This window comes from Lygodium microphyllum, chromosome 25, assembly GCF_053477565.2.
Source record: "Lygodium microphyllum isolate KBCC chromosome 25, Lygodium_microphyllum_v1.1.10, whole genome shotgun sequence".
Classification (NCBI taxonomy): Eukaryota; Viridiplantae; Streptophyta; class Polypodiopsida; order Schizaeales; family Lygodiaceae; genus Lygodium; species Lygodium microphyllum.
The window spans coordinates 65576430-65592773 of NC_141159.1; positions in this window are offsets into that span (position 1 = coordinate 65576430).

The window sequence follows — 16344 nt, forward strand, 5'->3', positions numbered from 1 at the left end:
CCAATCCAATCCCTATGTGGTTTGCTTCAAAATGCTTGTGTGTATTTAAAGTTGTTTCAAGAATCCCTTACCTTTGAATAGCCTAGAATGAATTTGTGCTAACAATACTTTTTTAGATTCATTGCTACCTTAAATGAATTTGGTTGCCAACATAAAGCAAAAAGTGTGAGCTACAATCCATCTAAGCAAGTCACACCCAAAAACAAATCCTAGCACACAAAGAGAGAGAGAGAGAGAGAGAGAGAGAGAGAGAGAGAGAGAGAGAGAGAGAGAGAGAGAGAGAGAGAGAGAGAGAGAGAGAGAGAGAGAGAGAGAGAGAGAGAGAGAGAGAGAGAGAGAGATTTCTAGCTAAATATTTTTCTAGCTAAACATTTTCTTGTAGATAAGGTGAGGTTCATGATTATATGGCTTTGGGCTTGCTAAACAATGTCACAATGCACAATTTAAAGATTGGCACATCCTCACTTGTGCAACTACTTGATTTAGACATTAGGCATATGGTCTTTGTATACATATATTGAAGTAACCAACTCTTCCTTCTATAAAGTTTTATTGAATTCATGCTTCCATTGACATGTCACACTTTCATGGGATGCCTTTGGAGTTGGTAATAGGTATGTGTAGCTATTTTATTCTTTGGCACATAGTCTCTTTACTAAGATTTCTCATACATGTTGAAGAAAAGGAAGAAACCATCAAAAGTAGAAAGAGAATATCATTAAGTGTTCCATGCAACCTTGAAAAAGTTACAAAACAAGTGTGACAAGCAAATAATCTAATATTTATCTAGATCATCAAAAAAGAAAAGTCAAGAGCCAAATGTCAAAACCACCATTATTTCATGGAGAAGATAACACTTTTACTAGAGACATCATACACATGGATTATACTTTTCCTTATTTGCTTACCTAGGAATTAGGATCCTATAAAACAGCCTGTGGCTGAACATCCATGCAATAAATCCTGTAGACATCAAGCTGAGAAATCAAAGCACAATTGATGAGCTTTTATGGAACTTTGCACACTTGCCTTGAGATACCAATGTAGTGTAGCATTTTCTCAGTATCGAAGATGGCATAAACACTAGCTTTTGGATCTAGCAAACTACAATTTTTTATTAGTCCTTCATCATTAGGGTATGGAAAAAAATCTAGATCCTTCAAACGAATCACCTCTGCAGCAACATTGGCATCCAGTCTGCTGATTGCCTCATTTTATATACTTCATGAGCCTAGATACCCAAAACAAAACAATAGTCAATTCAGTAGTCCTTCGTAGGCATCATGAACCTTCCCACCTTCCTTTCTTGTCATTTACCTTTGTTAGTATATTCAAATCTCTAACCTAGGCAAAATAAGTTTTGTATTCAACTAGATTATGATCACATATACAAGACAGAAACTGCATTTAGCTTTGAGATATACATTATGGCCCTAACATGAGATGTGCACTTGTAATTCATGATTTAGAATGCATAGAATGGAAGATGCCAATGTTTATTTACATGTACTATTGATAAAAACATCAAATTTCAACTACATAGTCCTACACAAATAATGACCTCTGCATATCAAATAGTTGAGTGTATCTCAAACTAGGAGTACCGAGCATGTAGCTGAATGACAAATTGGTAATGTATACATAATCAAAAGTAGAAGAATGGTGCAATAAAATCTTGAGCATGCACAACTTAGTAGCCGGAATGCAGTTGAGGGCATGGCAAAAGGAAAAACAACCATTAACAAGGAAAACACTTAACTTGCCTCCTGTGCTTGCTGACAAGTCTTTCTGTTTGTTCATCTATTGATTTTACTTCCACCTTGGCTTTTTTGGTGACCAAAAAGTTTACAGCTGCTTAAATGTATAATATACAAATGCTCAGTATAAGGGCAAAAAAACTAATCACCTAGGCCTGCTTCAATGTTTGCAAAATCTGACAAGTCACTGAGCCAAATTGCACGTGTGTAAGAAGAGGCAATCAACGATTAGTGCTAGATAAAACATCAAAGAATCATGGCCTCTAAGGCACAGACTAAGTAGAAACTAGAGAGAGAGAGAGAGAGAGAGAGAGAGAGAGAGAGAGAGAGAGAGAAGCTTGGAGGCTGGCACCTGCTCATTTTCAAGGAGAGCACGATTGGAAGAGGCACAGGCTATGGCGAACTAGAGGAGGTGTAGGGACTGCTGTAGGCTATAGCAAGTGTTATGTGTGCTGGGGGCTGGAAGAGGTTCTAACAACACTGCATTGTGGTGACCGACTACAGTGGTTGGCAATGACTGGTAGTGAGCTAGGGATTGACATTGACGAATCGTAGCACTAACAACTGGTGAGTGGCGACGACTGGAAGCACTGACAACTAGCATTGGCAAGCAACTAGAGATTGTCGAGAGCAGTGAGTTGGCGACGATTGGAAGAGGGCCAAGGTGACTGGGAACAATTGGTGACTGGAGGCTGTTGGAAAACTAGAAGAGGGCCGAGGCAACTGCAGTGACTGGAAGAGGTTGATTGGTGAGACTGGAAGAGGGCCGAGGTGCAACAAGCTGGAAAAGGCATCAAGCAACATTGCCAATTGGAAAAGGTCTGAGGCACATGCTATTGTAAGCTATGGCGCAGGCTGCTGCTCGATTGGAAGAGGCAGAGGTTGCTACTCAAAGACTTGGAGAGGAGTTAGGACAATTGGAAGAGGCTAAGGTGAACATGAGAGAGAGAGAGAGAGAGAGAGAGAGAGAGAGAGAGAGAGAGAGAGAGAGAGGAACTTGGAGGAGAGCCTGATCCCAATGCCCATTTGGCCTTGACCTACCATGCAGAAAAAAAGGACCAATGAAAGAGAGGGAAGGAGAGGGGAGCCATGAGTAAAAGTGACGGCTGCCCTCTTCCATAATGAAAACAAAACTCACATTAAAGCTCATTAAAGTTTGTGTTTCCCAATTTCTTGACTTGAACAACCCTTGTATTGTGCACCTACATTGGCACATGTTTTCAAGCCAAAAATAAAGGTCATTGTTGTAGTGGGATTGTGCCCCTCGTGTTGTGTCGTATCAAAACATCTCAATGCTTGCCTTGGCCATGGTGTGCATACCCTACAATTAGTCAATTCCAAGTGAGTAAATCTTGGACGAGAAGCTCATCCAACACTCATTGTCCCTTTCCCAATGCACTACACTTGGCATACACGTTCACCAAAGCATTGCCATAAATGTTATATTTCTTCAACAACATTAATTTGACAATATCATTATGATTTTGTTCACCTTTAACGAGTGCTTCTACACTGGCACATGCTTTCAATGCACAAATAAATTACATCTTATCAAAGCATTTTAGAGCTTTGTCAACATGACCATTTTTTGCATTTCTTGCAATTAGTGCAGTCCGAGAATCCATCATGATTCATGAACAATATGTTTGTCAAACTCTTGATGTGCTTTTGCAAGAGCACCACATTTAGCACACATAGTTATTAAAGTGCTTGCAACATAGGGGCTTCTTTCAAGAAACCCTCGTTTGCAAATGTCCTCATGTAGCCTTGTGCCCTTCAATAGATCCATTTGCTTTGCACAAGCCTTCATTAGTCACACACGTTATCCTTTATCTAGGCATGTGAAACGCCACAAGACTTCAAGCAAAGGACAAAAGTTACATCACCCACAAACATACCTTGCTCTTGCATCTCCTCAAAAAATTGTAAAGCCTTGTCATCCTCATGATTCTCACAATATGCCTTCATCAGATCAGTCTGTGATACAACATCTCCTATTAGCATGTTGTTGAAAACATGTGACCTTTTGCAACAGAACCATACCTCCCATACATGTCTACCAATTCATTTCCTATTGTAGGATCATTTCCTAAGCCTGAGTTCTTGATCTCAGTATGTATTTCCTAGCCTACTATCTTAATGCCCCCAAGGTCCCACAAGCTTTCAAATACATGACAAATGTAATAGCATCTGCAGGTATGCTTTGCAACTAGCATTTTGTAACATCTCAACGCTTCTTCACAAGGCCCATGTTCTACATACCTAGTGAGCATGGCATTCTGTGTGACCACATTTGGAATTGGTAAATTGTCAAATACTAGTTGTGCTTCTGCAAGGGAGTAGTATTTGTAGTACATATCCACAAATTTACTGGCCACATATAAATCCCCTTCCGAGCCCCTCAAAATAATATTCTCATAGACTAGAAGCCTTTGCAGGATTAAACAGTGATGGCATATAGCCTGGGTGGGCTACAGTTGTCATTGTGAGAGAGAGAGAGAGAGAGAAAGATTTTAGTTCATGTTTTTTAATTTTGAGAGAGGGAGTGTATGGGTTGATTATCATATAGAGAGAGGGGGTATTTGTTATGAATCATGATGAAGCAAGATGATTATGGCATCCATGTAGTGGGTTGTGGATAAGCACACGCATGGGTCCCGACTCCCCCTATGTGTGCCGGTCGTGTTGGTTACGGGCCCATGTTGGCTTTGAGATGGAGAAAGGTAATGCCGCATCTTATCAAAGCATTTTAGAGCTTCATCACCCATGACCATTTTGTTCATTTCCTGCAACAATCAGTGCAGTCCAAGAGAATCCATCATGAACAATATATTTTTCATGAACTTGTTGTGCTTTTGCAAGAGCACCACATTTAGCATACATAGTTATTAAAGTGCTTGCAACATAGGGCCTTCTTTCAAGAAACCCTTGTTTGCAAATGTCCTCATGTAGCCTTGTGCCCTTGAATAGATCCTTTTTCTTTGCACAAGCCTTCATCAGTCCCACAACATGAGTAGTCTCCTTTGGAAAGACAATTCCTTTTCCTCTTGAGGCTCCGCTTCACTCAATTTAAGTGTAGACATTGATTCAAATTTTTTGACCTCTTCAAAAACCTAGGTTGGATTGTACAGGCAATCCAACCACAAGGCATCTACTATCACTTTGTGCTTGAAAATTGGAGACCTTGTACTAGTCGGTGGTTAAAGAGGGGCAAAAGAAAAAGCCATGTCCCTATGAGAGCTCACAAGATTTCATGCAGATGTGGAATACATCATGACTTATAATAAAGTATATTGGGGCAAACGAACCTTGCTATTGTGATTGTCCCATCGTTGAGAGGGATCTTTGAACTCGATGTTGTCAACTTTGGGATGGTGTTGTTGGAGCTTATCATTGGGTGGCGCCTGATCGATGAATCTTTGTCAAGATTCTTCCAAAGATTGGAGAAGTGTAGAGGAGCACCTAATTTTCATGTTGTACACTATCTTGGTTTTTCATGCTCAATAGCCTTAGGGCCACCATTGTATCTTGCAAGAATGGGTAGCTCACTACTCCACCTTTGTCAAGATTTAAAATTTTCAATATACACACGGGAAATTTCAATATACACACTTTTCTAGATCTATCTTTCTCTTCCTCTATCTTCCCTTGCATTTCCCGTGCTACCTGAACATTAATTTAGACAACGTGTGTTTATATTCGTTCATTCAAAGACTTATCTCCCATATCTATCAATCTATCTATCTCTCTCCTCTTGCATTTCCCACTTTTAAGCACTAATTTAGACAATGTGTGTTTATGTTCATTGACTCATAGACCTAGACACGTGTAAGTGTATAAACCTACACAAGAGCATTTAGAGAGAGACCTTCATCTTGGATGTGCCCAGAGCATTTCAAAGCTTTATCATGATGTCCATGTCTAGATATCAAGCAATTAGTCAATCCAAGAGACTACATGTGGTGCTATAAGCTTTTTTTGAACAGTTCTTGCACTTTTACAAGCGTAGCACACTTAGCATACATGCTCTCTAATGCAGTGTCTAGCACAAAATCACAATTTTTCTATTAGCCCCAACCTATGAACCTTAGATTGTAACACACTTATCTCATATCCACATCAAACCTTATCAACTCACACTTAAATAAAAGTACAGTGGAAACACTACATGGGAATATTCATTATCTCAAGAGAAATGAATCAAAAATTGTGCTGGCATAATCCAGAAATAGCAATCTAGCTCATAACATACTTACTTTGTCTCTTGTGAAGCTTTGAACTCGCCCACATTCTCTTGCCTATCATTGTTTCCATTTGTAGAGTCAAAATATGCATAAACATTCTCTTGCCTACCATCATTTCCATTTGTATAATCAAAATCTACATAAACATTACTCTTTGGAAAATAAGGTGCAATAAGTAACTGCATAACATTTCAAATGCCATTTTTGCTATTGTTGTCATTCCTTATATCCAACAAGAGGCACTTGAGAGAGTACACCACGTTTCAAAATGATCAAAAAATGGCATCAACATGATCATTGCTTTTGCCATTTATAAGTATTACTCACTTGGAATGAGCCCCTACACTCCAAGGCCCATAGGAAGCATATGTAGATATTTCTGTCTTTGATCACAAAGAAGCCATGGAGTTACTATCATTAGGAGAACATTGTGGGTGCACACACCTATTAATCAATAGCCATGCAAGGTTTTTTCACATAAAGATTAGACTTGTAAATGCTTTTACTCAGCTCTAAGCACCTAGGTCGGTGCTTTGCACCTAAAGTACAACTTCTAGCCCTCGACCCGCATTGCTAGCTCTAAAAGTCTTCAACATCTCTTGCTAGACTTATCACCTACAAGCCTTTTTCTTTTGTGTCAAATTTCTCCTTCCCTCATCCACAAGTGACTTATAATAAAAAAGTAATACCGCCATGTATACAAATGTCATTGAAAAAGGTAATACTAGAGTATCTCTATCTTGTTGAGCTACTTGGAAAACTAGCTACATCTATTTTAGTCCCTAGACCATGTAGTGACTTGTGAGTTTCACTTGCACCATGTACTACAAATGCTTGTGTTCACACAACTATCATTCTAGCATAGAGCATGAATCTCGATCCTACTAAGGTGTTACTCAACTTAGCTTGAATTATGTGCATAAGAAGGTAATTCCCTAGTACTCCACAAAAGTTTGTCTCAATCCAAATGGCCAATGTGGAAAAAATGATGAATGTCCTTCCTAAAAATCAAGTCCTCATGCGCTTGCTTGTGAACCACACGCCTATACATATTGAAGGATGCCCCATGCAACTGCTAGTCACGATGAGTCGTACTAAAGATGTTGCCTAAGAAGAATGCTAGAGAACTTAGGCTTATCCCTAGTTGTGCATTTCCCATATGCATCGAGTTGACAGTGCTTGTAGGGATTGTCAAATCATGAGCAATGTAGAGTAGCAATGTACCACCAAAACAATTCAATCGAATCCAACTCACTGCAACAACATCTCTGTTCTCTCCATCATTCTCTAATGTAACCTGGTCTACATCCAGAATTAGAGCATCACCCCCTCTTGTATAAAACCCTACTCGACAAGGAATTGCACATAGCTAACCACTTGAGGGTCCCAACCTCTTGATTGACATTGTTACTTATCATTGTGTGTTAGTAGCTCAAACATTTGATTTGAATTTTGGATCCTCTTGTTAGGCTAGGTGGGACCTCCTGAGAGATGCTCCATATCAATTTTACTTCAATCATCTCAAATCTAAGCATCAAAGAGAGATTATCACATTTATTTAGGACAAAAATAGATGCACCTTTATTGATGACTACTGACTAGGATATGCTAACGTTTTCCACAAGAATCTCTTAGTGCTAGCCGAAGTCGAGCCCAAGAGTGTTGTTGATTGATCCTAGTGTGCTACTAAAATCTTGGATGTGGAAATGGAGAGAGTCTTATGTAAAGAAGGAGCAGGGATAAGTAGTATGTAACATGTGTCTATGTATGTACTATGTGTATGAGTACATATGTACATGTGGCGAATGTTTCTATATATATCCCATAACTTATAAATACTATGGCAAATTTAATATATTTCTTTCAATATTTGTTTTTCATGAATGGCGAAAGAGCCTTCAAAATCTCAATATACCTTAGAAATGTTGGCGAATAAATATTTTTGGAGTTATAACTCAATGTACTCTAGTTTCAAAAAAAAAAAGTGAAAAACTAAAAGTATAGCTATTTTGTGACATATAGCCACCACTGAAAGGGAAGTAGAACCCAGGAGGAAGAATCTTGGTGGTGAGAGCTATGGCGGATGGAGAGCAAGAGCGAGAGAGAGAGAGAGAGAGAGAGAGAGAGAGAGAGAGAGAGAGAGAGAGAGAGAGAGAGAGAGAGAGAGAGAGAGAGAGAGAGAGAGAGAAGCTCAAAGTGGGAACTCCAACAACCACAATGTGTGACTGGGCCTTCCATTATTCAAACTGTCACTAAAAGAATAAAGAATAAATGATTGTGACAAGCGCTCACCACCTGCAGTGGCGGGTACTGTCAGTGTAGTAATACATGGGCGGCTAGGCGAAGGCGCCTTTACCCCCAACAACCTCCCACTTAAAGGCGAATCTGCCCCAGCGAGAGAGAAAAGAAAAGAAAAGACAATACAACATGTACACATGTACAACAGGATGAGGAAAAAGACGTCATCTCATCCAACACCCATAAATCTCCTGAGGAAGGCAAAGCGCTTTGTAGTGAGGCTCTTCATGAGCAAGTCTATAGGATTCTGCTCAGTTGGAATCTTGACAAGGTCAACAGACCTGTCCTCAACGACCTCGCGAATGAAGTGATACCTCACCTCAATATGTTTCATCTTCGCATGGAAGACCGGATTCTTGGCCAAGTGAATGGCACTCATAGAATCCAAATGCAATGTAGACATAACATATGTCATACCAAGGTCTGCAATCAAATAGCCTAACTAGATAGCCTCCTTACAAGCCTGTGTGGTTGCAATATACTTGGCCTCTGGTAGTAGAAAGAGCCATACACTTCTGTGCCCTGGACATCCAAGAGATAGCCCCTCCAGCATAAGTGAACACATAGCCAGAAGTGGACTTCCTACTATCTGCATGTCTTGCATAATCAGAGTCAGTGTATCTCATGACTCCTATATCTTAGCTGCCATAGCAAATACACATATTTGTTGTGCCCTTTAGGTACCTCATGATACCCTTCATGACATCCCAATGTTTCTTGCCAAGTGTAGCCATATAACGTGCCACAATCCCAACTGCAAAAGCAATATCTGGATGGGTGGCTATCATGGCATACATAAGACTGCCCATGACTGATGTATAGGGAATCTTGGCTATCTCGACCCTCTGCTCATTTGTCTGTAGAGAATCAGCCTATGAAACCTTCACGTGAGAAGGTAATGGATAGCCAATAGGCTTAAAATCCTGCATACAGAAGGGCTCAAGGACTTTATGAATGTATTCCCTCTGTGACAGAAAAGATAACTTTGCTTTCCTCAACCACTTTCTCAGGCTAGATATGCATTTTGTCCTCATCAAAGATGACATCATAGCTACGGATCACTTTCTGCACACATGCGGATCCCATAGACGGTAACCCATCTCTCTTGCATCTCCATAGCCAATGAAAATGCATTTGATACTTTTAGGATCTAGCTTATTGCATTTGTCCTTGGGAACATGGTAGAATGCCTCACATCCAAAGACACCCAAATGATCATAAGAGGGGGGCTTGCCTGCCCATACCTCCTTTGTAACCTGAAAGTCAATGCCACTACTAGATGACCTGTTAATGAGATGCACTGCAGTAGTAACTGCCTCAATCCAAAAGTGATGCGGTAAGCTAGCCTAGCTAAGCATTCTACGTACCCTTTCCTGAATGATCCTATTCATGCGTTTAGCCACACCATTCTGGGGAGGGGTGTAAGGGGTGGTCAACTGACGCTTAATATTTCACTCATCACAAAACTGCTCAAAATCACGTGATACATACTTACCCCCATTAGCTGACCTTAGGCATTTCAGCCTATTCCTAGACTGGTTCTCTACTAATGCAAGCCAATGTTGAAATGTATCTAAGACATCGGATTTTCTCTTTATGGGATAAGCCCAAACCTTACGTGAGTAATCATCTATGAAAGTAACAAAATACTTTGCCCCACCTAGTGACAGACAGAGCATGGGCCCACATACATTTGAGTGCACAAGAGCCAAGGGCTCACCCATGCGTTTCTTACTAAACTTTTTATGCGTATTCCTAGTCTGCTTGCCATACAAACAATGATCACAAGAATCAAAATGCGAGGAGTCAAAATGCGGAAGATATTGCAAAGCACGGAGCATTTTCATTCCTTTAAGGCACATATGCCCCAAACAAGCATGACAAAGGGATACATGGGGGATAGAACCCATAGACAAAACATGATTCAAGGTAGCTCTAGGTACAAGTAAGGGATAGAGGCTACCAGACTTGGAACCTCTTGCAAGCACAAGCATGCTACGAGTAATCTTCCATGTAGAGTTTCCAAAAGACACAAAATACCCTGCATCATCAAGCTGTCTAGCTGACATAAGGCTGCGAGTCAACGTAGGTACATGGCGTACATCATGCAAAACAAAAGAACTACCAGAAGGAAATTGTAGCCTAACATCTCCAATGCCCATGATGTCAAGAGACTTGTCATCACCAAGATGCACAGCACCAAAGATGGTACGATAGGTATGAAACCAATCTCTACAGGGTGTCACATGAAATGACGCACCCAAATCCAAAAGCTAGCACTGCGCATACATAGAATGTGTCTCAAAAGCCTGTAAGGCATCACATGAAGAAGCTGCAAGTATGGAATCCTCATTTGAATCAGTGGCCTGCATGACATTAACCTCTTCTATCTTCACACTGGACTTTGCAGGTAGAATACTACACCCAGAAGACTTTTCCTGCACTTTCTATTTTTTCTTTTCCTTGTGCTTATCATTACGCATCTTATGGCACTGAGGCCTAATATGTCCTGGTTTCCCACAATAATAACAGGTAAGATTAGGTTGGGGGTAAAGGCACCTCTGCCTAGCCGCCCGTGTATTACTACACTGACAGTCACCGCCACTGCACACTGCAGGCACACTGCAGGTGGCGGGCACCCGTCACCGTCACTTTATTCTTTATTCTTTTATTGATAGTTTGAATAAAGGAAGGCTCGGTCACACATTGTGACTGTTGGAGTTCCCATTTCTTGTCTCTCTCTTTCTTGCTCTTACTCTCCCACCATAGCTCTCAAGTCCAACCTTCGATCCGTCGCTCCCTTTCAACTGGTATTAGAGCTTTGCTTTCTGACTCTTGAGCTTGGTTCATGGCATTCTCAACATTCCATCGACTCCCTACTCGCATTGGGTCTCCTTCCCGGCAGCCATATCCGACTCCTTTGAGCTCCCGTCACTCCCCGGCCTCTCGAGCACCTTTTCGACATTGTTGGGCACCTTCAGAGCATTACATCAGAGGTATTTGATCATTTTCTTCAGGATTTACTTCAGTTCTCTGGTCACACAGGCTGTGAACAGTTTGGGGCAGCCACCATTGAAGCTCCGGTGCTTCACATCTTCATTGCCCCTGCTCAAGAACCCTCGAGGCTTGGTGTGTGCACCCTTGGGCACCTACTTGAGCCCTGACTCCACCCCAGGTATGCCATGTGGGCTGCAGGCCCCCCAGGATAGTAACACGCTATTTGCGCCTGTTTCAGGCTGATCCATACCTGCTCCACCCTAGTCCTCCTCAAGCTCCAGGCCATTGGGAACTTCCACAAGCTTCCTCTGAGGCATTTGCACATGCTTGATGCTCGGTCTTGAAGGCTTGAGCATTGGACATTGATTTGGGACTGATTCAAACACTATTTGGGACTGTTTACAGTAGTTCACAGTCATGTTATGCTGATGCTACATTGACAGTAAATGCTATGCTTATCTAGGTACACATAGTCAACCGGTTTGATGCCTATTGGATGCCGATTGACTTGGGGATGGATTGCACACGTTATGCCATCATTTTGGCACTAATTTGGGATTGAAATTTCTCAATTTTTATAGTCATTTCATGCTGTAATAAAAGCACGCTGAAGCTATTACACATGCTTTGGGTTATGCCTATTGGTTCCGGCCTACGTCTTGGATATATGCCATGAAGTGTTGATCTTCGGGATACGACTTCAAGCTTGCATTTCATTCCGGATGCTTTTGGAAGAGCTTTGACATTACGCACTCATTGACATGGTTCATGCTTGATAGTGGTATATGCTTTGACAGTGATACTTCTTGGGTTTATGCATACCCGTTGCCTACAGCTTGATGCTCATGTCACGGTTGATTACCCTATGCATACGTTGAGCTTGAGTGCTCATTGAAGCTCCACCTTGGATGCATTTTGGATTATCTGGAGTAGTCTTGGATGTTACTTGGCTTGTCAGAGTTTGGATTGGGATGTATTTGATGTCTTACATGCTTATGCATCCTACATACGGATGCTCTACCGCCTACATGTTCGGGTTGTACTATTGATGTATTGTCTTGGACTTATGTCATTGGCACTATGTCTTGCCTTGGCTTGAGCTCTTGAGCTCATACACATGACTTTTGTGCCAATGGAAGCATTCTTGAATGCTTATCAGACATTGAGCAGGTGGTACTTTTATGCATTGAGCCGTTACATGCTATTGAGCAATTACAGACACTTGAGACTTTGGGACTTCTTACCTTTTGGGATGATACATCATATGTCTTGGTTCACTGTATGCTTATGAGCTGAGTCTCTGATTTGGATCCGTATCTTTGTGAACTGACACCTCCTTGTGCCAAGTTTTGATAGTGGTAAGAACACTTTGCCCCGTGGCCTGGGGGGTGTGCCTACTCACTGGTAGATGTTTGTATGACATGCCTGGGTGTTGGATTCATGCTTATCGACCGTCATATGCTTATGCTATGCCCACATGATGCCGGCTTTGGTCTTGGCAGTATTTGATTGCCTTGGGATCCGATTTTGGCACTGTTAGCTCTCTTTTACTGAAATCTGTAATTTATTACAGCAAGCATATATGTATGGACTGACATGGATTTTTTATGCTGAAACATTCTGAAATGATGTACTTTCACTAGTACTTGGTGGGCAGCAGCTTTGGTTCCACTTTTTTCGTCATTTTCCCTCGATTTTGTTGATTTTTAGTCATTTCTGCAATAAACAGCAAGTAGTTTTGAACTGTCTACAGTCTTCCAGCCTGCATTATGGCGAATTCGTCCACTGATCATGCTATTTTCAACATCATTAAGCTTGATGGTATGAATTACTCTTATTGGAAGAGCCAAATTTGGCAAGTGTTGGTGCAAAAATCGCATATCAAACCTTTGAGGTTGAGCGGGCATCTGCTTGCAACTATGCCAGATGAAGAATGGCTTGAGCTTGATGAGTTATGCAAGTCCACTATTGTATTGTCTCTCACAGAACAGGTTCACTATAATGTCTTTGAGGAAGAACAAAGTGCATGGCAGTTGTGGGATAAGATAAAAAATCTCTATGACAAGAAAAGTCTAGCGAGTCAGATGTATTAGCTGAAGCAACTTATGGATCAGTGCATGAAGGAGAATGTGACTATGTCTACTCACTTGAGCTAGTTCCATGCTATACTCAAGAACTTGGACTTCGTAGGACATCACTTTTACAGAGGATGTCACTCCTCTTTTCTTGCTTGGTACTCTTAATGAGTCATGGGATGTATTCCACACTGCATTATGTGCCTCTATTGCTAAATTGAAATTATCTGATGTTGAGAGTGCTCTTCTATAGGAAGAGGTTAACCGTAAGAATTTGGATGCCTCTCGTGTGTCTCATGCTATGACAGTTAGAGGCAGGAATGATGGATATGGAAAGCATGGCAGTGGTAGTGGCCATGGATGGGATTCTCAGAAATCTCAGTCCAAGTCTCGTGGGAAGTCATGTAGCAAATCCCATGGCAGGAATGCAGATGTTACTTGTCACCATTGTGGGAAAAAGGGTCCTATTAGGCTACAATGCCATGAATTGCGCAATGAAAGGCGCAAAGATAAGGGGAAAGACAAAGTGCAGGATAAGTCTTTTGATCGCAGCATAGTACCTGCAAAGTCCAGTGTTAAAATTGAAGAGATCAATATTATGTAGTGTGAGGATGTTGATGATGATGATTATATCCTAGCAGCTTCTTCTAGTGCTTCGCAGATGACAGAGATACACTCTATGTATGCACAGTGTTGGCTTGTGGACTTAGGTGCATCCTTTCATGTGACACCTTACCGAGAATGGTTTCATTCATACCATACTATTTTGGGTTTTGTGCGCTTGGGTGATGACAACTCTCTTGATATTGTGGGCATTGGTGATGTTAGGCTGCAATTTCCTTCTGGCAGCAATTTTGTTATGCAGGATGTATGTCATGTACCTGCTTTGACATGCAGTCTCATGTCAGCTGGACAGCTTGATGATGCAGGATATCATGTATGTTTTGGAGACTCTGCATGGAAGATCACTCGTGGCAGACTTGTGATTGTGAGAGGTGCCAAGCCTAGCAGTCTCTACCCCTTGATTGTATCAGCTTCTTCCCTTGATCATGTTTTGTCTGTGGGTTCTATTCCACATGTATCTCTTTGGCATGCCCGTTTGGGCCATATGTCTTTGAAGGGAATGAAAATGCTTTCTGGTTTGCAATACTTATCGCCCCTTGATTATGCATGTTTTGATTCATGTAAGCATGGTCTTTATGGGAGGCAGACTAGGTCTACGCATCAGAAGTCTGGTATGCCACACATGAGTGAGCCCTTGGCATTGGTACATTCGGATATTTGTGGGCCCATGCCTTGTCAGTCTATGGGTGGTGCCAAGTATTTTGTTACGTTAATAGATGATTTTTCACGAAAAGTTTGGCCTTATCCCATTAAGCTGAAATGCGATGCCTTAGCTGTGTTTCAGAGATGGCTTACATTGGTTGAGAACCAGTTTGGGTATAGGCTAAAATGCCTAAGGACAGATAATGGAGGTGAGTATGTCTCATGTGCTTTTGAGCAGTTATGTGATGAGAGGGGCATTAAGCATCAGTTGACCACCCCCTACACCCCCCCCAGAATGGTTTGGCTGAGCGGATGAATAGAACCATCTAGGAGCGTGTACGCAGTATGCTTAGCCATGCAGGCCTAACACAGAGCTTTTGGGCTGAGGTAGTTAGTACAACTGTGCATGTCATAAACAAATCACCCTTTCGTGGTTGGATTTCCAGGTTGCAGAGGAGGTATGGATTGGAAAACCTCCCTCTTATGCACATCTCCGTGTCTTTGGATGTGAGGCATTTTGCCATGTGCCCAGGGACAAGAGAAGTAAGCTGGATCCTAAGAGTGTTAATGCATTTTCCTTGGTTATGGGATGCAGGTGAGATGGGTTACCGACTCCGGGATCTGCAGCGCGGAAAGTCATCCACAGTCACAATGTAATCTTCCATGAAGACAAGATGCATAGGCAGCCTGAGAGAGTTGTTGAGATCTACAGGGTCATATTTCAGGAGGAGCCGAGAGCTCCCACACAGCCAGTTGGACAGCCTAAAGCTACAACAGATGCTCATGGTCAGGGCGTTGGACAGGGAGCTGGGCAGGCAACAGAGCCTGCCGTGAGATGGTCTACTAGAGACATACGTCCACCAGATAGATTTCAGCCTTCGATGCATTATGTCTTGGTTACAGATGCAGGAGAGCCTTCCACTTATGATGAGGCTATGTATAGGGGTGACAGTCACTCCTAGGAGAGGGCTATGCAGTCTGAGATAGACTCCCTGCATAAGAATGACACTTGGGATTTGGTTTCCTTGCCTAGACACCCCAAGCCGACATACAAGGCTAGATTGGTAGCAAAGGGTTTTAAGCAGGAGCATGGTATGGAATTTGACAAGGTCTTTTCTCTTGTGGTTAAGATGGCCACCCTACGCTTAGTCTTGGCTTTGGTTGCTCAACTTGACTTGGATTTATACCAGATGGATGCCAAGATGGCTTTCTTACATGGGGACTTGCATGATGAGATTTATATGGAGCAGCCTAAGGCTTTGCAGAACCTGGCAGGCAGCACCTAGTGTGCAAATTGAAGAAAAGTCTTTATGGCTTGAAACAGGCACCTAGGGAGTGGTATCATAAGTTTGATGCCTTTATGCAGTCGCAGGGCTACAACCGGAGTGCTATGGATCCGTGTCTTTACACGAAGAAAGCCCATGATGGTTCTTTATTGATTTTGGTACTCTATGTGGATGATATGCTGATAGCAGGGAAAGCTCATGATGAGTTAGATGCTCTTAAGGCTCAGCTCAAGAAGAGCTTTGAAATGAAAGATCTGGGACACGACACTCACATACTTGGTATGCGCATTAGACGCGACAGGCATCAGGGACTCCTCTACTTGTCACAGTGGGAGTACATTCATAAAGTCCTTGAGCACTTCCGTATGCAGGACGTAAAGCCTATTGGCTGTCCATTGCCTTCTTATGTGAAGGTATCACA